This window comes from Meriones unguiculatus, chromosome 9 (genome assembly GCF_030254825.1).
Source record: "Meriones unguiculatus strain TT.TT164.6M chromosome 9, Bangor_MerUng_6.1, whole genome shotgun sequence".
Classification (NCBI taxonomy): Eukaryota; Metazoa; Chordata; class Mammalia; order Rodentia; family Muridae; genus Meriones; species Meriones unguiculatus.
Window position 1 is genome coordinate 97,992,105 of NC_083357.1, and position 26,989 is coordinate 98,019,093.

At 42.5% G+C, this 26,989-nt stretch overlaps 1 protein-coding gene and 1 pseudogene across 6 annotated transcripts in view; both read right to left on the bottom strand.

Moving 5' to 3' along the window:
• The window catches only part of Tbc1d4 (TBC1 domain family member 4), a 175,632-nt gene that overhangs the window by 133,901 nt on the left and 14,742 nt on the right, over positions 1-26,989 (bottom strand). The window lies entirely within an intron of this gene.
• On the bottom strand, positions 5,191-25,064 carry LOC110554367 (cytochrome c oxidase subunit 4 isoform 1, mitochondrial-like; annotated as a pseudogene).

The window sequence follows — 26,989 nt, forward strand, 5'->3', positions numbered from 1 at the left end:
AGAGGCACCTTAAAATGCCTGCTGAAAAACTGGTACTCTTGAAAAATGAAACAGAAAACCAAAAGTGTGGGATTTATAAGGTAAATTTGGTGAAAATTTTAACAAACATTAAACTTGATCCAAACAAGTTTAAAAAAAAAAAAAGTGCTTTGTACTGTCCTTTGAATGTTGCTGTAAGTCTGAACTTATTTTAAAACACCGCAAAGCTGTGCATAGCATACAGATGGCCTCCAAAGAAAACTTATTCTCATGGAGTACATTCCTTGACATCCACAGACTCATAAATATATTTTGAGGTGAGGTTATTCCTAGCTTCTCCAGAATGCACTAGCCCACAACTTTTTAATTTGATACCCTAAAAAGTAGCTGATGTCAAAACTCTGGCAGTTCTCCGGTGGATAAGTGACTGTCGCGGCAGCTAACTCCTGGGAACAGCTAATTCCTCTATAAAACTGAGCGAGTTGCTGAGCAGTCCAACTTCCCAGAGAGAAGTCCTGCCATGACTGTCAAGTTACCAGAGGGTGCCACGCCTTTCAGTGCAAGAAGAAGGGTGCCTGCACAGCAGAGCGTGCACAAATGTTTCATAACAAATCCAGGTCTTTGTAAGCCATCCTACCAACTTTTAGGGAAAATTTATCCAAAGTTAAATTTATCCTACTGCAGAGTAGGGGAATGTTCTTAGCTGAGTAGCCATAGCCCAGGACACAGACTTCTACGTCATACTCTCATTTTCCAACACGGCACAAGCTTTTTCTTACTCCGCTAGACCCAATAATTACATGATGGTGAATTAATCTTTCAGCAAACAACTCTTCCCTTTTGAATCCTTGTACACTTTCCTCTTGAGGCGCCGCCCTCTCCTTGTGAACATTGCTCCTAAAATGTTTAACTGGTGAAAAACAAAGAAGATAGGCATCTCTATTAATGTAAACATGCTCTTTTAACTCTAGTGATTCGTCTGAGGATCTGTGCAAGCTCCACTGGAACATTCCATTTCTATACACTCCAGAAACCAACCACTCCTGAGACACCTCTCCCAACAAAAGCCTAAAAGTTGCTGTGAACACCTAAGGATGGAGGACCAAAAAGAGCTCTGTCAGAGATGTTCAAATGGGAGCAAACCCCATCAGGGTCCCACCGCAGTGTCCTCCAGAACCCTCACACTCCTGGAAAGCATGGTTATGGCCCTGTGTCTGTAAAGGCGCAACACGCTTTAGGAGCACGCATTTGTGAATCCAGGCTACAAACATTACCCTACCGAAAACTTAAAATAATATGGCTTTTCACCCAGAAAAGTGGGGTGCCTCTGCACTTATCCTGTGTGGCAATTTAAAGTCAACCTCATCCACTCCAGATAAAAGGTGACTAATCCATGTCCCCAAGACTCCTATTTTAGGAAGCCTGTTTCCCACAGTTTTGCGCCTACTCAATTAAAAGACATAAGACACAAGACAAAAGCATTTACACTTTAAGAGGAGTTAAGGGAAAGCTAACACATATGAGCATCAAATGTTTTGTATGGTACTCTCTTGACGATCTTTTTGTATTATTTTGTTTGGCATATTTAAAATAAAATATAATTACATGACTTCTTCCCTTTACTCCCGCCAACCTCTACCATAGTGCCCCTCCTCTCCCACTCAAACGGACGACCTCTTTTTCTTTGATCATGACAGACATATCTATGTGCTTGTATGTATTAGAGAGATATGCACAAATATACAAAGACGACCTGCTTAGTCTGTTTTTATTGTTTGTGTGTCTATGATTTCTGGACTGGCCATTTTGCATTGGATAACTAATTAAGGGGGCTTTTTCTCAATAGTCATTAGTTGCCTGTAGTTCTTAGTCTAGAAGTGAGACTTTCCGAGACTTTTTTTTCCCTCTCTGCATTAGCATGTCTATTGATATTGTCATTCTTCAAGCCGTGGTGTGGGAAACCATTTCTAGGAAACACCTCCTCACAGCAGACTTCGTGGTCCTCTGGTTCTTGCAGTCATTCCGTCCCCTCTTCGCTGATGTTCATCTAGCCCTAAGTGCTGGAGGCCTGTTGAAAATGTATCCACTGGGGCTGAGCTCCCCCTAATCCTTTGGTCTCTGTACTGTGTCCAGTTGTGGTTTTCTGTGGTGTGGACCATGTATCTTGAGAGCGAAGAGCTTAGCTTTCAAAGCTGAAGATGAGCTTAACATGGTCGTGGCATTTGTGCCCGTGAGCATGTCTTCCATAGAGAAATTCTCAACCAAGAGGTCACCCCAGCTCCTCCATGGAAGAGATCTTAAGTAAAAATTGCTATGACTAAATATATTTGTTAAGCTTTCTGGGTGTATTTTCATTCTTACAGTATTCGTGCTGATTTTTTTTTTTATATATTTAAGGCCGAAAATATAACATAAATCATAACTTTTGTATTTTACAACTCAAAGTCAATGCTTTGTCACCTACTTGAGTATGTCACTTATAACTCAATAAACAACATACTCATTTGTGTTGTATGTGTGGTGTGTGTGTATGTCCATGTGTAGAGGCCAGAGGTTGACACTGGTATCTTCTACTACCACTTTCTGCTTTATCTTTTGGAACAAAGTCTCTCCGTGAATCCAGAGTTCACTGGTTGGTCTGGCTGACTGATAAGCTCCAGAAATCTGCTTGTCTCCACCTTCTCCCCAACACTATGGTTACAAACATGTGCAACTACACCCAGCTTCGTACAGGAGCGCTGGAAATCTGAACTCAGGCCCTCAAGCTTTTGTGGCAGGCACTGATTACAGATTGAGCCCTTTGCCCAAACCAACACACTTAACCTCTTAAACTCACATTCTTTCTCCAGTGCAAAACACATGTTCTTTGGTTGTTTTGTTTTTTCAAGACGGGGTTTCTCCGTGTAGCCCCACCTGTCCTGAAACTCTCTCTGTAAACCAGGCTGGCCTCAAACTCACAGAGATCTGCCTGCCTCTCCCTCCCACGGGCTGGGATTAAAAGTGTGCACCACTACTGCCTGGCCACACTTCTTAATTACACAAGACTGAGATTTCTCCACATGGAGAGTATCCTGTCACTGACCATGTCCAAATTCTATGTAAATAAATAATTCACTCACACTTACAGAATATTCTGTAGTCTGTGTTGTGGGGTTTGGGGTTTTGTTTGTTTGTTTGGTTGGTTGGTTGGTTGGTTGTCTTGTTTTGTTTTTCTTTTCAGTTACTAATTTGATTTTACACTCAGTTTAGGAAAAAAAGAAAGTTTCAATTTAATCCATATAGTGGATGAATGAATGACCCCACAAAGATGCCCATGACCTTCCTAGTTCAGTTTTGGTTTGCTTTTGGATTTTTGAGATGGGATTCCATGTAGCCCAGGTTGGCATTAAATTGCTGTGCAACTAAAGATGATCCTGAATTCCTAGACTCCCACCTCTACTTCCAAAGTGTGAGGATACTGTAGCACAAAACCACACTCAGCTTCACGTTCTAATTACTGATGAATAACATGGCAAAAGGACCTTAAGGGTGTAGTTAAATAAAGTCATAAAGTAGGGAGCTATCCTGGTTACTGTCAGCATGTCATGAAGGGAGCGGGGGGAGGGGGGGTGCTATCTTGGACACTCTCAGCAAACCCAGTGCAATCACAGAATCCTCACTTGAGGTGGCAAGGACAGTCAAGAAAGGCGCTCTGACCCCTGAAACAGATGTCAAAGTGACGCAATTTCTGGAAGGTGGCCACATGCCAAGGAGGGCACAGAGCCTCCAGGAGCTATGAAAAGCAAGGAACAGATTCTCTCTCCTGAAGCATCCAGAAGGAAGGCAGTTCTGCCAACACACTGCCGTTAGCACCATAAGACCTATTTCAGGTGTCTGACCTCCAACACTGTAAGGTAATAGCCTTGTGTTGCTCCAAGTTGATAGTAATCTGCTATAGTAGTAATGGCCAGCTTTATTTCTTGCAAGTATAAACCAGGCCAGTATTAAAGCTAACTAATAGATACCTAAAACACCCTAGATCATTTAGGAAATAATACAGTGAAAATTACAATTAACACTTGATTTTAAAGGATATCATTTACTAAAGGGTTCTTAATAAGCAATGTGCTGTCAAACAACACATGATCAAAATACAGGTGAATGAACATCTTACAATAATGTGGTATATTCTATAGTCAGAGAAAAAATAAAAGGCAGATGCAGTAAACACACAAAAACAATGACTAATTTCTCAAATGGGGGAGTCAGTGCATAGGGAATTCTGAGGCTAACGTGAGGCAGGCTACAGCACAAAGTAGACAACAGTTCTGAAGGAAAGTAGACTTCATCCTCAATGAGGACTCTCAGGAGGCTCCAAAGCAGTTGTGTGACTGACACAGACTTAGAAGGACAAGGGGCTGGAGGAGTGGCTCAGCAGTTAAGAGCACTGGCTGCGCTCTTCCAGAAGACCTGGGTTTGATTCCCAGCACATCCATGGCAGTACACAACTGTCTGTAATCTCCAGTCCAAAGGAATTCAACTCTCTCTTCTGGTCTGAGTGGGCACAAGGCATACAAGTGGTGCACAGACAAAATGAAGGCAAAACACCCACACTCTTTAAATAAATAAAAAAACCTCTAACTTAAAATGCTGTGTTTTAGGAAGTCAAAACACTATTTATGATGTGGATGGAATGTATTTATTTTAGGGCAACACAATTTTCTTTCTTTCTTTTTTTTTTTTTTTCCTGATTCAATTTTACTGCCCCACTCCTGCTGGTAAAAGTCAATCATTTCATCCTCTCTGGCGGTTCCTCCAGGAACCTCATGGCGGTTCCTCCCTTAATTACAGCAGCCACCCTGCGTGTGTTTCTGTTTCAGCTGTAGGACCTCAAATCAGGCTCACACTTCTTTGGATCTACCGGGATGGCGTGCATCTATGCACATTTCATGTTCAACCAACGTGCTCAGGAGAAGCAAGCTCCATTTTCTCAATTAGCAGCGGCTATTCATAATTCCCATTTCAAGACTGCTCAAGTCATGGTTTCAGAGACTATACGGGCAAATTGCAAGCATCAGAATAAATACTATGTTCGTATATTCCTTTTTACTTTCTCAGTTCTATGTAGTAGAATATCAAATAAAAACATGAGCTGCCAAAGAGGAACAAGTAGTATTTAGTTTTTAACAAATGCTTTTACATTTAACGTCTGAAAAATCTCCAGACGGTCCATTATCTGAAATATCATTAACAGCAAAACTGACTCACAGGATCATGTTGAACTAACATTTGTTTAATTTCTTTTTAGTAGTATGTGTGTGCATGCCTGCAGGTCTTCGCATACACCATGTGCTTACAGGTGCGTGAGAAGGCCGGATGGTGTCGGACGCCCTGGAACTGGAGTTACGGATAGCTGCGAGCCACCAGGCGTGGGTGAAACTGAACCTGGGACCCTGGAAGAACTAGAAACACTCCTAAGACTGAGGCCATGTCTCCAGCGCCAGAATTCATAAAAGGGGATAAAACACCCGTGCATGCAAACATCGCTCACAGAGAAGACTAACATTATTGTGTAGATCCCAGCGTCTGTTCATTATACTGCATACATGTACGGAAATATCATGCTGCACTCCACAAGCATGTATAACACGTACAACTTTTATATGTCAATAGAAAGGGAAAAATGAATTATGAAAAGTGACTGTGAGAAGCCATAAAACAGAGCAATGCTTTAAGTATTCCAAAATAGAAAGGAAACCTAAAGTCACTTTTTTCCCCTTCACATTACCTGGTCATTTCTTAGCATAGACCATGGGACAGAGTAACTGCCAGCATGCCAAGCGCATGGAGGGAGCTGTCAAGCAGCAGGATCTTACTTCTTCCACTCATTATACGCACAGCCCTACTTGGTAAAAAAGCCCTGAATGAGGTCGTCCTCCATGTTTAGCATCTGCTTGGTCCGTATCACCACCCAGTCTCAATCAAAGGTATGAGGGATGGGGGCCATACACTTCCCCCAAATTAGAACGGAAACAGTGAAGCCGATGGAGAACATGGCCATGCCCACAACTGTCCACCTACTGGTGTCCTTGTTTCTCTCAGTGAAGCTCTCGTTCAGCTGGATGCGGTGGAACTGGGCTTTCTCATCCCGAACAAGATACTCCAGTCGGCCTTCTCCTCCTTCAGGACCTTCTGGCTGGCACACAGCAGCCAGACATGGGATATATCAGGCAGGGGTAACATTTTGATCCACGAAAGTAGGGAGAACACAGTCTTCACTCTTTACAACATTCCCACGTGCTCAAACACACGCCGAGGTGGAAATGGCTCTGTTGCCAATTAGGCTAAGAGCGCTGGAGGCCAACGTTCTGCCTCCGCTGGCCTGGTTGACCACCCTCTCCACCCGGGCTACTGGTGACCGGAAGAATGGGGCCCTGCACCGGAAAAGCTGAAGTCACTTTCTCTAGGCTCTGAAACAAGAAACTTTTGAACTAGTATTTAAAGTTGAATGCAACTGATTGGAAAGCTAAAGAATAAAGAACAAACCCAAAGGTGGAAAGTACTGGCTCCCTGTCCTGCCCCCTAGCAGAGAAGCTTCTCTGGGCCTAAGCTTAGCTAAAAATAGTTTCCCCACTTAGCCCGACGAAAAACACCAACTGCAATAATTGCCACGTGCTTTGTTTATCTCGCGTCATAGCTCCTCTGGGCTTAGGTGGGTAATTTAGTTACTTCAGTGTGCAGCCACCAGCCTCCCATCAGACCCAGGCAGATAGAAAAGAGATTGCAAACTCCGGTTGGGGCACGTCAGTGCCAAATAAGCACACTGTGGTTTGAGCGTGAATGCACACAACAGGCTCGTGTGCAAAGGGCTTGGTCCTCGGGTGGTGGCACTGTTTGGGGAGATCTAGAAACTATTTGGAGAGACTTGGACGGGGTACGTTGGTCACTGCGGGCATGCCCTTTGAAGGTTACATCTTGCCTTGGCTCCATCCAGTCTGTCTCTCTCTCTACTTCCTGCCCACCACGAGGTGAGCAATGACGCCCCAGGAAGGCCTAAAAACAACAGAGCCGGCTCCGGCTGACCACGAAGTGAAACCTCCGAAATCAAGGGCCAAAATAAATCTTTCCCCTTTTAATTGTTTTTTGGGGTGTTTGGGGTGCTTGAAGGGTGGGGGTGGGGGCTTATATAAGCAGCAAGGCACTCTTGGATAAGACACCCTCAGGCAGCCAAGCTGCTTCAAAGAGGCTCACGTCAGCTGAGCTTCCCAGCAGACATCTCTTACGTGCCCAGTGGACTGTAAGCTGTGCAGTGAGCTCCGGGTTCAGGTTTTCATGAACCTCCTGAATTTTGGCAGTACTACGGATACCTCTGCTTTGGGGTCCTTTCCACTTCCTTAAATAACCTAATAAAACCAAGTTTACTTCAGTCATATCCTTGCTTTGGTCTGTCCCTGATTTCCCAGGAGACAACTGATCACTGATACACAACACTAAGCCCTCACATCCTGCCCAATAGTGAAACAAAAAAAAAAATGTATCTGGACTAGTGAAATTAAGCAAGGAAAAGCCAAAAACTATGGCCCTGCTGTCTCACATTCCTACCACTGTCTCACAGAAGACAACTGTGCCCTTTGCTTTTACTGAAGAGTATTACAAAAAGTGCCCTATTATTTCATAGCATATACTCTGTGTCAGTTAAATCCCAATCTTGAAATTTCCAGCCAGGCGTGGCGGTACACACCTTTAATCACAGCACGGCAGAGGCAAGGGCAGCTGGATCTCTGTGAGTTCCAGCTAGCCTAAGAAAAGACCCGGTCTCAAAACCCCAAACAAACACACACAATAACAACAAACACCCTCCGTCTAAGCAGCTGGTATTTTTTGCTTCTTCTGGATAACTAGTTAGAAGCACTGCTATGTTCTAAAGCTAAGAGACTCAAAACTACCTTAACTCTTGTCATTTGGTTCTGGATCATTCATCTGTTTTATTAACAGCCTTAACTTGAAGCTACTCTCAGACCCTTTTTTTTTTTTAAATAAACATGGTATAAATAAACTTTGCAAATGATTCTTTTAAACATAATGATAAAACTCTTTGGAGCAAGGCAACAATGACAGTTGCTACCATGAATGTTCTAAAAGCCACAAAATTGTATGCCTGTTAACTTTGTATTAGATGAATTTGCCCTGTTTTGTTTTGTTTTTTTAATGTACAACCTAATTGTAGCAAATAGCATGATTCTCAGTGGCTTGATCATTAATCTTCTCGTTTTCTCTGCAGTGTGAGCAGGAAAATCTCTCTCCTGCCATCTGTCTCTTCTGCCATGCCATCACTTCCCTGAGTTTTAGCATATTCTATCTCTCGGCTTTTGTTAAAAATCCTTGACCATTCTACGAAGCCAGTGGTTTCTATGTTAGCCTGTTGTTTGGACTCAGAATTACTATTTTCAAAGAACTTCTTTCATAGCCTCTGTTTCCCTTAGTCCATAAATCAAATAAAACCAGCTGTTCTGGTTAAGGAGGTTGAGCTGGAGGCCAGGAGACACCTCTCAGGTTTCCCCAGGCCACACAGAAAGCTAGAGGCAGAGACTTCACCGAAAGAACGGTGGGAGGAGGGGACCTGTGTGCTATTTCTAGAGAAGCACAATAAAAAGGTGCATGTGATCCATACAATGACCTCACTCCTCCACCTCACCCCTACATAAGGGATGCAAGCATTTTAAAAGAGAATATAGCTCAACCTCCCCCAGTTTCTTAGGCAAAAATCACTTGTGGTGGCAATTTGTAACAACCTTTAAGGCTCAGTTATGCAATGGAATGTGGGCTAATACTTAATCATGAAACTGGCAGGTTCTCAGAAATAAACCATGGAATAAAGATAACTTCTCTATAAACTCAATAAAGATGAGTCAGTTGATAAATTGCTACCTTTAATAAGGGATGCAAATTACACTTCCCTACTTTTAATTGGTGTTTTAATTCAGCTTTGTCAAAGGAACATGACATGTTTTGGGAAGACAGGCTTAGGCTTATGCATTTTTGATTGGTGTTTTAATTCAACTGTGTCAACCAATGCAACAAGTTACAAAAAGGCATGCCCATCATATGTTCATACTTTCTGAATGAATGGGGCTTTCTATATGTTAATTAGGTGTTTGGGATGGCAAACTTCAATACACTATCCGTATTTTCTGTAAGGAAGTTACATAAAGATCATCTAACCTGTAACTCCTGAGCAGAGAGCCAAACTTAATGAGCAATCCCACACATTGGAAACTGATTAAATAACTCAGTAAATAAGCTGTTTACCTAAGCCAAACGTGAGTACACACCTATAACCAAGAGACAAAGGATTGCTGTTGCCTGGCCTACTTAACCAGCTCCAGGCCAGCCAGGCCTATACTGTAACAAGACCTGGTTTCCAAAAACCAAGTAAATACATAAAGGGGAAGTTTCTTTGAGAGGAAGGATCAATACTGGTATGTATATAATAAATGCATGCAATTAACAAAATTACAGTCAATTCTCAAGTAAGTGGCATAAAGAAATTAGCCAAGAGAAAAGAGACACAGAATTAGTCAAAATATGGAGCAAAAAAGTTTTACTTAAAATTATATGCTACATCTAGGAACTAGTTCACAGGGTCAGTGTAATGGCTCAGCAGGTAAAGACACTTGCTACCACCATGCCTAGCAACTTTATCCCCGGAATCCACTTGGTCATACGAGACACTGAATTCTCAAAGTTGTCTCCTGACTTCCACACTTGCACTGTGGCACACATGAAAGCATACACACACGCACGCACAAAATAATAATAATAATAATAATAATAATGATACATTCATACATAACAATTTTTAAAACAGTTCTCACATGTCATCCAAAAGCAGAAGACTGAATTGTCTTGAGTTGCAGTCATTATTTAGTTTGCTTTGAACAAAATCAGCCAAATGTCAACATAACCATATATCTTACATAGCTAGAATATGTATTTTACATAACTAAAATAAAATGTATTTCATACACATTTATTAAGATACAATTACACATATATATATATGTTCTGTATGGCATTACAGAATATGCATATATAACCAGTGTGTTACAAATACTATTACACTTCATATAAAATATAACATACCCAATACATGTTGCATACATATCACAAATCCTAACTTGAATGGAGACACAGTCCTAATTGCTGAATGCTTATAAACATCAGAACAAAAACTACAGGCTGCTCTTTCTTTTTTGCTCTAAGACAAGGTTTTACAGCCCAAACTAGCTGGCCTTCAAAATCCCTCCCAAATGCTAAGATTATGGGTTTGTACCACCAAGTGAAGCTTGTATAAATTCTTACATGCAGCATTGGATTAAACATAAATATGCACATCATAATAATTGTTAACACTCATGGAACACGTGTGCACCCTAGAAGAAACTCAGTTGTTCTTTAGCAAATATACATTACTAGTTCCATTATACAGATACACTTCTTGAGCCTTTGACTAGTGACTTGTCTGAGTCACACTTTCCTGGCAGATGACACTCTGAATAATCTTAATGTCCACTGCAACCAAATATGACTTTAAAAAAGAAGAAGACACATAGTCCAATCTTGCAGGTGCCAAATAAAATTACATCATTTTTAATGGGGAAAAAAGTAATAAGAATTTGTCTCAGTTCCTAAGAAGTCACTGGGAAATTTTCCCAAGTTCCCTACTGGTGAATATCTTTATTTTAGTGGGCTCCTTTAATCACATTTGACGGTTATGCTAATTAGGGGTCTCCCTGTGAATGCCTATTTGTACTAATAAACAGAGTTAAAATGGATGGGACACTCCATAAAAGACAACCATGGGGCTGCAGGGCAAGGTTTGGACCTATTATGTGGGCCCCAACAGGAGACAGAAGGGAGCGAAGGAGGTCTGCTCAGTGCAGACCAATGCTGCCCGGCTAGCGAATCCTAAATCAAACTCAGGTGCTGGTGAGCAACACTCTATGCATACTCTCAAAAAAAAACCTGTGGTTTGGGATGGAAAATCAAACTAATGAACATTATGTTAAAAACTCTAGCAAAATGGTTAAATCATGCAGTATCAAAGGTCCTCCTGAAAGGCTCAACCCTGGAATAAATGAGTAGGCCACTGTAACATCTGTTAACTCTATGCAGGAATAATTCCGTGGCACTAAAGCCCACCTCCAACTCAGCAGTTAAGAGCGCTTGCACTCCTACAGAAGACCAGGGTTCAGTTCCCAACACCCTCGTGGTGGCTCACAACTGTTTGGTTTTTGTTCTATTTTGTCTGGTTTGGTTTTGTTTGGTTTGGTCTGGTCTGGTTTGATTTGTTGTGCTTCCAAGACAGGGTTTCTCTGTGTAGTCCTCACTTTGTAGACCATGCAGGTCTTGAACTCACATCAATTTGCCTGCCTCTGCCTCCCTGAGTGCTGGGATTAAAGGTATGCACCACCATACCCATCTCACAACTGTTTGAAACTCCTGTTCTAGGGAATTCAATGCTCTCTTCTAGTCTCCAAGAATATCAAATATGCGCCTGTACACATACATGCATACACATATACTTATAGCAAAGTGCTCACCTATAATAATTAATTACTAAGATATATATTTAATAATACTGAACAGCAAAAATCACACAAGGAATCTCCTACCTCGCAATGGCAATAACCAACGCAAAAAAAAAAAAAAAGATAAACAAAATGTTTTGTGAGATGCAACTGTTTCTATATTATCTATTCTCTAATCTCTATTGTAGCTTTGAACACATAGACCACTGTTCCGACTTATCTTTTTACATTATTTAATAGGGTTCTTTCCAACCTTTAATACAAAGATATAAATGTCAGCACTAAGGTTATTTATAATCTTGTAAAACTACTATTTTTAAGCATTATTCACAGACAATTAAAACTGCATGCAGAAGTTGCTTTCAACTATTTAGAAGTTTTCTTTCAATTTTTTGCATTTAAAGATTTGTTGAGATAAGCCTTATGGAAGCCCACGGGGAATGGCAGTGAGATACCAGCAGCTTCTACTGGCTCATCACCCAGTCTTGATCCACTGCTCACAGTGTTGATCTACTAGGGACTCACAGCTCACTAGTGAAGTCTCAAAATGGATCCACAGCTAAGGCGGTGACTGAGTGTATGAGTATTTTGCTAACATGTATGTACATGTACCATGTGCATGCCTGGTGCCCAAATTGGTCAAAAAGGGATGTTGGATCCCCTGGACAACCCATAAACTTGTGGATGGTTGTGAACTACAATATAGATGCTGGGAACTTAACCCCAGTCCTCTGCAAGAGCAACAATGGAGCTGCAACCACTGAGACCATCTCTCCAGGCCCCTACTTTGACTTTGAAGTGAAAGATGCTATCACACAGAAACCAAACACAGACTCTGCTTTGCTACATTCACTCAGAGTCCACAGAAAAAAGAAAACACAGCAGTTGCTAGACTGTGCAGAGCTGCAGGGAGCTTCTAATTGGCAGGCTGCTTCCCAGCAGAATTTATGGGGCAGATTGTGGCGTGTTGGTGCAAGGATGACTCCAGCTACAAAGAAACAGGACCTAACAAGTCCTTTTTCCCAGGGTTTCCTTTTTGAATTATGATCTGGAAAAGTCTTCCACATAGCTACCTTGGAAACAAACTCAAACAAAGCCAATTCTATGTGTGGTATTCCTCTGTCTTTTAGATGTGAGAATTAAGTACTAGCTTGAAAAAAAAAAAAAGTAAGCACGTGCATCTGTTTGCTTTGCTGCTTAAGTATACAGCTGCCCTCTCGTCTACATCTGGCTCTTCAGTTAGAGGAGGCAGATTCAGCGCCTGTGTAGCTCACCGAAGAGATGAAAAATTCTGATTTGTTCTCCCACCTGTCTTGTAGTTCAAACTGAATGTGTCAGTGAGAATCAAAGGAGCTCTCACAGTCCATACTCCTGTAGATGAGCTGAGTTAACCCATCCCCTTTTATTTAAAAGTCTGGGGTGGCACAGGACTGGAGAGATGACCTCAGTGGCTGAAAGCACTGGCTGCTTTTGCAGAGAACCAGGTTCAGGTACCAGCGTCCACACTGACTAGTTGACAACCACTGTAATTCCAGTTGCAAGAGATCCAGTGCTCTCTTCTGCCTCCCGGGGGCACCTGTGTGCACATGGACTCATGCAGGTGTACACATACACATTAATAAAAACAAATAATTTCATGGGAAATAATTTTTATGGATCTCCCTGAAACGGGGAAGTGAAATAGATTTTGCAGATGGACTGGGGACAGGTGTGGAGGGGAACAAGAGGTATCAGACGGGAGAAGGAGGGATGGAGCACAGTGAGAGATAGCAGGAATACGGGGAGTTTAGGTGGCAATGTGAAAACCTAGTGTAGTGGAAACTTCCTGGACCCCATGAGGGTAACCCTGGTGAGGACGTTGAGTAACAGGATATGGAGCCTAAACCAGCCATATTCCGTATGGCTTCCAGTGATGGGACTGGGACGCCAACCCAGACACAAAACCTTCAGCCTACGCCCTGTCCTGGGATGTGCTGGGACAGTGGTGGCTCAGAACTTGTGAAAGGAACCAATCAATGACTGATCTAACTGGAGGCCCAAGCCAAGAGAGGAACATCATAGCCGACAATGCCTAGATGGCCAGGAACCAAAAGGTGGATGGCTCAGAGACCTAAGGTAAAACCAATCGTGACTGACCAAAAAAAAAAATATATACACACACACACACACACACACACACACACACACACATACACATTCCTAATGACATTCTGCTATTCTCACAGCCCAATTGCCATCAGAGAGGCCTCCTTCCACGGCAGCTGGGAGCAGATATAGAGACCCACACCCAATCCAAACACTGGCAGAACTCAGGGAACTTTGAAGAAGAGAAGAAGGAAGGATTGTAGAAGACAGAGGTGGTGGGGACACCAGAAGAACACAGCCCACAGAATCAACTAAGCAGGGCCCATCGGGGCTCACAGAGACTGAAGCAGCCACCAGGGCTGCATGGATCTGGGCTATGCAATCTGCATATGTGCAGTGCTTATTTAGCTTAGGGGCTTTGTGAGACTCCTAAGAGCAGCAGTCGGGTTGTCTCCAACTCTTTTGCCTTCTCTTAGGACCCTTTTCCTCCTACTGGGTCACCTTGTTCAGCCTTCAGATGAGGGTTTATGCCTGGTGTTATTGTATCTTGTTATGCTCTGCTTGGGAGGCCTGCTCTTTTCTGAAGGGAAATGGAGGAGCAAGGGATTGGGGAGGGGGAGGGTCTGGGAAGATGGAGGGGAGGCTGTGTGAGGGAAGAATAAATAAAGAGAAAAAAGAAATAAATAAAATAAAATCTCTGTAGCAGCTTTATTCAGAAAAACTCAGCCTTAAAACAGGAAGGCCCATCTGCAATAAAAATGGCAACTAAATTATGGTTCACATACCACGGGATAAAAACATTTAACATCCGGTAAAGTGTAACAACATGACTACCTCCCAAATAATATGCTGAGCAAAAGAAGGCAACACAAAACAACATGCCAGATGGTTCCGTTTGTATGCGATTCAGACACAGGCAGTCCTTTCTATGATGAAGAAATCAAAACAGTGATTTTGAGAGAAGAATGAGAATGTGCCAGGGAAGGGTGCAGGAAAAGTCAGCATGCTGGAATTTTCCTAATCTGCGTTAGTACAGATGATCACAAGTAACATTTAATATGCCATAGTTTCAAACTTCACTTAGAAGCTAACCAACTTACATGTTAATAAAGACAGGCCTCAGGCCTACACCAGGGTTTCTCAGCCTCTGTGTGGCTGATATTTCAGAACAGGTAATTTTGGTGAGAGGCTGCCCTGTCCACTGTGAAAGGGTTAGAATTACTGTAGCCTATCTACTCATTAAATGTCTTAGTTCCAGCTACTTGAGATTGACATTCACAAGTGTCTCTGGATATTGCCAGATGTCCACTGGGGAATAAAATCACCCCCCAGTTGAAAGCACATTCATTAAACTATTGGTCCAGTTAGAAGAGTATTCTGTAGGACCTCTCAAAGTAAGAATCAGAGTACAACTGGGCTATGGCATCGAAATTAGGTCCTTGGCCTGCAAGAAGAGCTTAAGTCTTTGATCAGATCCAGGCAAAAAACGCCTAGGATGCTTTTAAACACAAGATCCTAGGTGATTGCTCTGGAGACGTAGTTGCAGTAGGTATAGGGTAGGACCTAGAAATCTCCATTGTTCAAAACTCCCATTTATACATACTAGGTCAGTGTATAAATAGATGATAGACAGACAGACAGATTGCTAGATCTATAGATGACAGACAGCCATAAACAATTCTGAAAACAGAAATCTCAGATGTTCTATTTATATAGAAAATACTTTAACAATGCATGACAAAAAAAAAAAAAGTTGAACAATCCCATAAGCATGGCAAAAAATGGCTATTTTGTTACATGCTTTTAAAATGTAGGTAAGTTTCCTGAAACTGAAGTAGTTGACATGGGACTCATCTGATGCTGACAGGTTGGTCACTCAGGAGATTGACAACCCATCTCCCACCCAGGGGCCTGAGAAACTAAGGATTCTCTGGGGGTCACGGCTTTCTCTTGACATAGGATGTTAGAAAGAGAAAGCGCGTCAGACGTTCAAACTGGGTCCCTTGCTTCCTAATAATATCCTTTCGGTGTCAACAATCTATTTACAGCCACCTCTACTCTATCTGGTGTCACAATCTGTGCCTGCGGCAGTTCCCACTTTTCACTAGTTAACCTAGTTATCAGCTCCCCTGTCTGGCACACCTGCTTTCCTAGCAGGCCTTGTGCTGGTCACTCTGCAATGGCTCCAGTCCCAGCAGGAAGTTGACCAGGTTTTTGCAAGGCCTTAGCCTCAAGGTCGTGTTCTTTCCACTAGTGCTTTGTGCTTTGTTCTCCACTGCTCTTCAAACCTCCTTGCCTTTGCCTTCCCCCAGCAGTTCATTCCCATTCCCTGTGAGCTAATCTCCTTTCTCATCCACTGTCTCGCCTGTGTCTTCTCTGCACACCCGACTGCTCAGTCTGGAGCTGCCTTGGGTTCCCTTACATTTTATACCTGGCCACTGCCATCTAATGATAACAACTGTAAGGATAAAGGCGGAGTGGTAAGTGACAGCACAAGCCCAGTACTCAGGAAGGAACAAGACCCTGCTCCCCTCCCCCCCGCCCCAAAGAAAACCCGTACTGCAATCACGTGAGTGATTTCCTCAGGCACTGTGCTAAGGGCATCATAGGAATCACCACACTTCTCTTCCATGATCCTGTGAGGTGAGTACTGATACCTCTACAACTGGGGAAAGAATTCATCCATTACTGTTCTCATTGCTGAAACAACAACAACAAAAATCAGACAAAAGCCACCCATGAAAGGAACAGTTTGTCTTGGCTCAGGGCTTGAAGGGATAGTCTATGAAAGCAGGAAGACACAGTGTAGGGAGTCTGAGGTCACATGGAATCTACAGTGAGGAGGCAGGGAAATAAACACAGGTGCTCAATGCACATTCTTCTTTTTATACGGGCCCAGACCTCTGCCCCTGGGAAGGTGACACTGCTCACTTTCAGGGTGGATCTGCTAGGTGTGTATCTCCTAGAGCTGTGTCTCCAAGGTGATTCTAAATCCACTAACGCTGGTAAGCAGATCAACCACCGTAGATCAACCATCTGGAGAACTTCCAAACTCCGCCCAGACTCCACTCTGACACAGTCACACTTCTCCACAACACACAGGACCCTCAACTTCTGATAGCTCTCCGCTTCTGTATAAATAGTGATAGTCCAGAAAAACCAAATAACAGAACTGAAGTTTGGGGTAGAGGAGAAAGCTGAGCTCCAGGGTAAGGAGCTCAAGCCTTCTCTAAGTTGCTGCATTGGGCTTAAGAAAGGAGACCAGGACTGCAGGAAGTAGCTAAGCGAAATTCACCCACAAGGTGACCTCAGAGTCTTACAGACTGCACAAACCAGCCATACAAGATGAAGTGCACCTTTTCATGGTGTGTACTCCATGAAGCTGAATAATTAGACTCACTAGACTCACTAGAGTGAGTCTAATTATTCTCCTCTGTGTTTGGAAGGGATCAAGTGTCTGTCAGCAAAGCGAACAAAAGCTCAAAGTCTACTAAGTCACTTTTCCGAACCATTGTTTCTTTTACCTGCTAAGAGTCTGTGATACATTGTGACATGAAATATGAACAGCAACTTAAAGAGGAATTAAAGAGCATCTGTGCTTATCTGTCCCTTGCCTCCTTCTGGAAAGGGCTGCAAGTGAAGGGCTATCTGTGCTTGCAATGATCACATGCTACCTACTGCACGTTTTTCCATGAATAATGGAGCTATAAAACACGTCAAGACCACAACTTTGAAAAATTACTAGGTGCCATAAACTTCTAGCTTCATCAAGATGTTCTTGCAAAGTAGTATGATTACATTTCTAAGCAACTTGGTAATCACTACGACAATGACACTAATAGAACTTTTTAACTTGATTGAACCCATAAATGTCACATTCTTTCTAAAATATTGAAAACGAGAGGGGGAAAAAGTACTACCATTACATTTTCCTAATCATTGAGCTCCGTTCTTTAAAGTTAGATTAAAAGGTTCGTTTAGAATGTAATGCTACAAAAATCTTAAATTTTAATTATTCATCTCTTGTCCCTAAACTCCTGAACCAGACATAGAAATCTGCATTCCTTGAGACCAATTGCTGGTCTGTTAGAATACAGACCACCCCAAAAAAATGTGAGTTTTCTTCACACCTTCCCTCAAAACTATGAGTTATGCCTCTTCAGTGTGTCTGTCTACCTGTCTCTTGCAGAAATCACTTAAACCCCTTATTCCTGGCTGCTAGCTTGCTAATCTTACATTTGATTGGCCCCAGTCAATCAATACTTGCTAGGGCTGTGGGGCTGATAAGAAAGGTGATTAAAGCACTGACAGCTGTGAGGCCCTCATGGTTCTCATTAAAACATAAACAAAAATTAACTTCTAAAATTCCTATGCTAACACCAGCATTATCTTTATTATTCTTATATCAACTAATTTGTAAATACCCAGGCCAGTTTTATTTTGGAATCACAGAAAGTCCAGGGAAAATGTGTTCAGCTGTGAGGTTGAACCTAATAGTAACGAGAATACCATGGCTGGTATCTTGCTTGCTTGCTTCCTGGCAAACAAAAACCCACAGTAACCTGATAGTCTACCACTTTGTAGATAGAAGAGTTAATATGTTACACCTCTGGTTCCTCAGAAAAACAGAGCTCGCATAGGATCCAGCTACACTATTCCTGGGAAGATAGCTAAGGGAATCTGAGTCAGTTTACCACAGATAACTGCACATCTATGTACTGTGCACAAGAGCAAGTTACGGAACCAGCCTGGATGCCCATCAATTAACAAGTGGACAAAGAAAATGTGGCATATATATATATATATATATATATATGTCACAGAGTTTTAGTCAACCAGAAAATCAAACCGAAATTCATTTTCAAGAAAATAAACTGATTATCATGTTAAGGAAAATAAGCCAGACTCAGAAAAGCAAAGTCATATGATTTATCTGATATACAGTACAGAGGCCAAGTTTGGGGGAGGTGGGCAGGGAGAACTATGTGGCAAGAGGACCAGAGGGAAAGAAACCAGTGATAGTAGAGAATATGATTAAAGTATACTATACCTGTATGGAAAGTTATAGACTGAATTTTCTTAAATGTATATATATATTGCCTTTATCTTTATAGAACTCATATTTTCTCCTCGTTTCTCTCACACCCAAATGGAAAGGGTAGAGAGAAAAAAGAAAGAAGGGAAGAAGAAAGAGGAGAAAAGGTGAGGAGAAGAGGGGAGGAGAGAGGAAAGATGTAGTAAAGCAGAATTAAGTCCCCCATTCACACTCACATAAACACACACACAAACACACACATACACACAGGTACACACCACATCCAGAGCATCATCAAAATTAAGGTAGCCCTTACTATCTTGGGCAAACCAGCTGGCTGCCAATGTGGCCTCTGAGGAATGTAAATAAAGCCTCAATTACATTAATTAGAGTAATTTCTTGCTCTGGATCATCTCACTATGTGGGGCACTGGCTCAGCTTTGAACTCATGGATAGCACAAATGATCCCACCTCTGCACTGCTCAGGGCCCTGCTCCTGTCCGCTGCAGTGTGTCCTAATCACATTTCCTCTCCAGATCCCACCTCACCACTTGACACCTGGTACTATTATTGGTATTCTCTATGTCAAAACACAGGCAGCAATGCCCATGCAACAGCTGCAGAACATAACTTCATGAGCAGAGGCTCATCTACCAGCTGACTTCTGGAACTATTCAACTATTGATTCATGAGGTGCTACTTTAACTGCTGTTTATGTGACAGGCATTTATAAGCATCGTCCAAGTAATGAAGGTCTTGGTAACTGTTAACACACCCACCATATTGACTATTGACTGCCTTAGGGTTTCTACTACTGCAACAAAACACCATGACCAAAAAACAAGCTGGGGAGGAAAGAGTTTATTTGGTTGATACTTCCATATTGCTGTTCTTCCTTGAAGGAAGTCAGGACAAGGACTCAAACAGGGCAGGAACCTGGAGGCAGGAGCTGATGAAGAGGCCATGGAGAGGTGCTGCTTATTGGCTTGCTTCCCATGGCTTGCTCAGCCTGCTCTCTTATAGAACCCAGGACCACCAGCCCAGGGATGGCACCACCCACAATGGGCTGGGTCCTCCCCCATTGATCACTAGTTGAGAAAATTACGGCTGGATCTTAAGGAGGCATTTTCTCAATTGAGGTTCCTGCCTTTTAGGCATCTCTAGCTTGTGTCAAATTGACGTAAGACCAGCCAGCACGCTGGCCTACAGTAGGAACAACAGCTACAGTAGTACAACAGCCTACAGTAGTACAACAGCTTGCTTAGATGAGGTATAAAGCAGACAGAGTACAGGAATGATTTTGCTGAGGGCATTTTTATTAAACTAAGCTGTGGTAAATCCCACAGCTTTTGTCAGTTCCTGGATTAGGTGACAGGTTTCTGGTTATAAAGGAAGGAGTCTTGGCTCTCCTGATACAGTGTTTTCCCCAAATCCAGGCTGCATTCAAACGTGACCCCTTTCCTCTGTTGAGGTCAATTTGGGAGAATTGGTTTTCTCTTTCCATTAAGTGGGTCCTGAGGCTAGAACCCAGGTAGTCAGGCTTTGCCCAAAGTGCCTTTTGTTTCCTGCTGAGTCATCTCACCTGCTCACCAATTGCCTGTTTTTAGCTACAGTCCCGGGCCTAACGCTATGATTCTGGCTCAGCAGATCTACAGAGAGACCCAAGAATCTAGCTTGCATGTAATCTATATTTTTAAGTCCCATGGAGTTCTCACTCACAGTCAATTGAAAAGCACCAGAATGGCACCTTTTCTATTCATGCATAAATTTTAATTTTAACAGGCTCATTGACAGTAAAATCGGGAGCCAAGTCTCTACAACTCTCAAGGGCTACTGTGAAGCTCTCTCTCCCAGGAGCCTAAGGTCAGAAGGTTGGCATATCACTGCAGCTAACATGATGCTGCCACTTTTTAACAATGAGAACCTTTGGATTTTTGCTTCTAAAACTAGTTTGTCCTCCATCCCCTAAGTAGCCTCATCCCTGTAAACGGCACTGAATCTGTCCAGCACTGAAAATCCAGCCACGCTTGGAGCGACCCTCAATAGATACCCCACAAAAACACCTTCTGCCACCCACTTCTTGCTTTTGGCTACGAACAGCCAGAAACCAGCTAGACTCATATACGCTGAAGAACATCCAGGCGGGTGGTGATTAGGTTTGGGTCCCTGAGGTTTAAATTCAGTTTACTCCAGTTTACTCCCCTGCTGTGCTGTCCTGTTGTTACTCTGGAGCCAAGGGCCATAGGGCCGAGAGCTCCAGCAGCTAGCTGCCAGAGCCACAGCACTCAGCTGAGTCAGAGGAATTTGTTTTGTTTTGCTGGGTTTGTTTTGTGTTTTGTTCTGTTTTGTTTTGTTTTGTTTTGTTTTTTGCTTAGTGTGTCTGATTCATAAAAGTGTCAAATCCATCTAGTTAGGGTTACTACTTCCAGACTTTAAATGTACGCACAATAACCAAAGGAAAACTTTTCTCTAAGCCTCTCAAAAATTCCTTCATCTTTCACAAGCAGAAACTGTGATGCATTCCCTGGAACCAGTGGGTCCCTTGTACCTGTTTATAAGCTACCTGGAACCTAGTTTTCCGGCCACATCAGTGGCATGGTACATGGTGGCCCCTTCCTGTTTTCAGTTTCAGTTATCCGTAACCTTCTACACTCCAAAACATATGGCTAATCCAGAAATAAGTCCTAAATTTTCAACCACATGTTCTTCTGGGTAGGTTAAGAAAATACTAAGTTGTCCTGACCTGCCTGCCTGGAATCATTCCTCTGCCCAGGATAGCTACACTGTACACACTAGCTACGCTTTGGGTACTTGTCCAATCTTGGTTATTAGATAATCTACCGTGGTGCTTGTGGTCAAAGAGCATTTATTTTATTCTTTTATGGAGGAATAATGCTGGCAACTTGATCATGCCAAATAGAAGCCTTGTAAGGGAAATGGTGAAAGTTCTCAACTAAGTAAGAAAAGGGAGCGAGTCATTTAATCAAGTTGTTTAAAACCTCTGTTAAGAGTGAATCTCTATGAATAGTCCTTGGTTGGAGTATGAGTCTCTGCGAAGTTCCCTGTGTTCAAATTTTCTGGTTCTGTTGCTCTCCTTGTGGAGTTCCTGTCCTCTCCAGCTCTTGCTATTTCCCAGTTCTTACCTAAAATTCCATTCACTCTGCCCGACAGTTGGCCATCAGGCTCAGCATCTGCTTTGATAGTCTGCAGGGCACAGGCTTTCAGAGGCCCTCTGTGGTAGGTTCCTAGATTGTTTCCTGTTTTCTTCATGTGGCTTTCAGAAGCCCTCTGTAGCAGGTTCCTAGGTTGTTTCCTGTTTTCTTCTTCTTCTGATGTCCATCCTCTTTGCCTTTCAGGATGGGGACTGAACATTTTAGTTAGGGTCCTCTCTTTTGCTTAGTTTGTTTAGATGTACCGATTTTAGTGGGTTTCTCCTATGTTGTATGTTTATATGAGTGAGTATATACCATGTGTGTCTTTTTGCTTCTGGGACAACTCACTCAGGATGATCCTTTCCAGGTCCCACCATTTACCTGCAAATTTCATGATTTCCTTATTTTTCATTGCTGAGTAATACTTCATTGTATAGATGTACCACAATTTCTGCATCCATTCTTCAGTTGAGGGGCATCTGAGCTGTTTCCAGCTTCTGGCTATTACAAATAAAGCTGCTACAAACATGGTTGAGCAAATGTCCTTTTTGTGTACTTGAGCCTCTTTTGTGATATATGCCTAGGAGTGGTATGGCTGGATCTTGAGGAAGCGCTATTCCTGGTTGTCTGAGAAAGCCCCAGATTGATTTCCAGAGTGGTTGTACAAGTTTACATTCCCACCAGCAGTGAAGAAGGGTTCCCCTTTCTCCACAACCTCTCCAGCATGTGTTGTCACCCGAGTTTTTGATGTTGGCCATTCTGATGGGTGTAAGGTGAAATCTCAGGGTTGTTTGATTTGCATTTCCCTAATGGCTAATGAGGTTGAACATTTCTTTAAATGCTTCTCTGTCATTCGATATTCCTCTACAGAGAGTTCTCTGTTTAGCTCTGTTCCCAATTTTTTTAAGTGGATTACTTGGTTTGCTGCTTTTCAGCTTCTTTAGTTCTTTATATATACTGGATATGAGTCCTCTGTCAGATAAAGGGTTGGTGAAGATTCTTTCCCAATCTGTAGACAGTCACTTTGTTTTGATGACAGTGTCCTTTGCTTTGCAGAAGCTTTTCAGTTTCATGAGGTCCCATTTATTGATTGTTACTCTTAGAGCCTGTGCTGTTGGTGTTCTGTTCAGGAAGTTCTCTCCTGTACCAATGAGTTCTAGGGTATTCCCCACTTTTTTTTCTAGCCGATTTAATGTGTCTGGTTTTATGTTGAGGTCTATGATCCACTTGGACTTCAGTTTTGTGCAGGGTGATAAGTATGGATCTATTTTCATTTTTCTACATATATACATCCAGTTAGACCAGCACCATTTGTTGAAGATGCTATCTTTTTTCCATTGTATGGTTTTGGCATCTTTGTCAAAAATCAGGTGTCCATAAGTGTGTGGGTTTATTTCTGCGTCTTCTATTCTGTTCCATTGATCCACCATTCTGTTTCTATGCCAGTACCATGCAGTTTTTATAACTGTTGCTCTATAGTACAGCTTGAGATCAGGGATGGAGATACCTGCAGAAGATCTTTTATTGTAGAGGATTGTTTTAGCAATTCTGGGTTTCTTGTTATTCCATATGAAGTTGAGAATTTTTTCCAACCAAGGACTATTCATAGAGATAACCTAGAACCCCTGCACAGATGTAGCCCATGGCAGTTCAGTGTCCAAGTGGGTTACATAGTAATGGGAAGAGGGACTGCCTTTGACATAATCTTATTGGCCTGCTCTTTGATCACCTCCCCCTGAGGGGGGAGCAGCCTTACCAGGCCACAGAAGATGACAATGCAACCACTTCTGATGAGAACTGATAGTCTAAGATCAGAAAGAAGGAGAGGATGACCTCCCCTATCAGTGGACTTGGGGAGGGGCATGCATGCAGAAAGGGGAGGAAGGGTGGGATCGGGAGGGGAGGAGGGAGGGCTTATGGGGGGGATACAAAATGAATAAAGTGTAATTAATAATAATAAAAAAATGTGCAAAAAAAAAAAAAAGAGTGAATCTCCCTGGATCTTGAGGAAGCGCTATTCCTAATTGTCTGAGAAAGCGCCGGATTGATTTCAAAAGTGCGTGTACAAGTTTACATTCCCACCAGCAGTGGAGAAGGGTTCCCCTTTCTCCACAACCTCTCCAGCATGTGTTGTCACTTGAGTTATTCATCTTAGCCATTCTGATGGGTGTAAAGTGAAATATCAGGGTCATTTTGATTTGCATTTCTCTGATGACTAAGGATGTTGAACATTTCTTTTAAGTGTTTCTCTGCTGTTCGATATTCCTCTACAGAGAATTCTCTGTTTAGCTCTGTTCCCCATTTTTTAATTAGATTACTTGATTTATTGCTCTTTAACTTCTTGAGTTCTTTATATATACTGGATATTATTCCTCTGTCAGATAAAGGGTTGGTGAAGATCCTTTCCCAATCTGTAGGCAGTCGTTTTGTTCTGACAACAGTGTCCTTTGCTTTACAGTAGCTTTTCAGTTTCATTTTATTAATTATTTTCAGTTTATTAATTGTTGCTCTTAGAGCCTGTGCTGTTGATGGTCAGGAAGTTGTCTCAAGAGCAGCAGCTCCAAAAAGTCTGGGCACAGAGATCTTTTCTGAGACTGATACTCCAGCCAAGGACAACTCATGGAGATGGTCTGGAAACCCTGCACAGAGATAGCCTATGGCAGTTCAGTATCCAAGTGGGTTCCATAGTAATGGGGACAGGGACTGTCTCTGACAGGGACTGATTGGCCTGTTCTTTGATCACCTCCCCCTGAGGGGGGAGCAGCCTTACCAGGCCACAGAAGAAGACAATGCAGCCACTCCTGATGAGACCTGATAGACTAGGATCAGAGGGAAGGGGAGGCAGGCCTCCCTTATCAGTGGACTGGGACAGAGACACAGTTGGGGAAGAGGGAGGGTGGGATTGGGAGGGGAGGAGGGAGGGAGATACGGGGGTGATACAAAGTGAATAAACTATAATTAATAAAAATAAAAACAAATAAATAAAAAGAGTGAGGCTCCGATTAGTAAAATTGTATAAAAGGAAAAATAAATGCATACTACCTTTCCTGTTGGTTCTCAAATTATAAAAGTTATTGTCCCAGTACCCAACAGCCAAGTTAAGAAGGAAAAGGCATTAAATTCCGTAGGTTAAACAGGAAAAAGCTTGGACTATATGGTGCCATCCTGGAGCTCAGACTTCCGTTGGAATGTGTCCCTGAAGGTGAGTGGGGGCACTCACCTTCCACATTGGAATTTCCGCATTGTAATTAGGGAGAAACTGGCTTGACTCCATTGTACAGGTAAGTGACAGACAGAGACAGTAAATAAAAAAGGTAAGAAATTTATGAAAAGATCCTAAGTGCTCAACAGTTTAGAGTTCATTTACCTCTTTCATTCTTTTACACCCCTACTTTCTTCTCCTTCATTGCCCTGGACACATTTGAAATTTGCTATTTCTGTGTATGAATCTTACATTTTTACAGCCCTCCAATAAAGGTCTTACGTGAATGAACTCCCTTAGTCTTCACATGACCTTATAAGGTTGGCCATTTTACTGACTCCACATTGCAAGTAAGAATACTGGGGTGAAGACCAGTTGCAGGAACTTGCGCAGGGCCACAGGGGATACGGCTGAGAGTCCCAGAAGCTAGATCCCAAAGCCACAGCACTCAGCTGCCACAGGAAACGAAACGTATGCTTAGCTGTTGTTTGTTTGCTGGTCTGTCTCACTCATAAAACTGTCAGCTCCATGGAGTAGGAGTTACGATCATTTTGTCTCTCTGTTAGTGTTCTACCCACCATCAGTTCCATAGGAAACATTCTGAACCAACAGAAAACAAACAAACAAAAAACACAGTTGAAGGAATAAGTACAGCAATGAATAAGGCATTGAACAAAGGACCAACTTTGAAAAATGTGAGTTCTATGATCAAAGGATCCCTCATATTCCATGACTGAGAACAGAAGGACGAGTCCAGAACATTATGTCCTATGTCTGCTCTCACTTCTCTGGTTACATCTGTTACCACCTGTGTCATCCAATAATGAGAATCTTTTCTTGCCCTTGGACTCATTATCAAACTTTTATCAAATAAAAGCTCAAGCTGGGTTACCTCAGTCTGAGGTAGAACACTGTCAATATTCTCAAAAAACAGGGAATGCTGTGAGATGCTGTTTTGTTTTTACCCCCTCTGCTTTAGACTAGTATTTTGTTCATTAAGTCTGAAAACCAAAGGCACAAAACAACTGGGATGTAAAAGTCTGGTGAGCATAAAAAAGGAAATTCTGTATATTTTAAATCAACAGGTGTATGTGTTCATGTGTCCGTGCAGGTACGAAGGTACACGTGGAGGCCGGAAGCACCTCAGGTGAACTTCGGCAGAACACCTTGGCTTTCTGAGACAAGATCTCTCACTGGCCTGGAACTCGCCTATTTGGCAAAGCTGGCTGGCCATAAAACCCCAGGGATCTGCCTTCATGCACCTCCAAGCCCTGGGACTGACAGAGTAAAGCCCCACCCTGGCTTCTTTAATGTGTGTTCCAGGAATCAAACTCATGTGCTAATACTTCCAAACGGAGCACTTCACTGAATGAGCCACGTCCCCACCCCAAATTAACAGTGTTTAAATAAAGTAACGACTTCAATGTTCCCGAATGAATTTGGGAGATACAGACATACTCAAAGCATTGTGCTCTCATTCTCTTTCATGATCAGCAGCACAGCTTTTCAGAGAAAACCACCTGAAAAAAACATAGGCAGCTAAAAATCTTACTGGACAAACAGACACCAACTCGCACTATCAGTGCCCGGAATCAATTCTATTCTTATAGCAGGGGGGAAAAAATCACAGCTAACAGGACTCAATAATAAATAAACTCTTACATGAGACTATCACAAGCAGAAAAACTGGTTCCTAAACAAACATTTCATGCTCCATGCCTCCAGTCCAATACCACAAGGGTCGGCTACGGTACTCAGCATGTACGTGGAAGGCCCTCCACAGAGAGCTAGTTCAGTAGGTGACGCTCCTGCCAACAGGCCTGACAACCTGAATCTTATCCCCAGCGCATGCCGTGGAAGGACAGAACTTGCACACCCTGTCCTCTGACTTCCACACTCGCTCCCTGGCATGCATTTGCATGGGCACATCCATGTGCTCACACACAATAAACAAACAAACAAATAA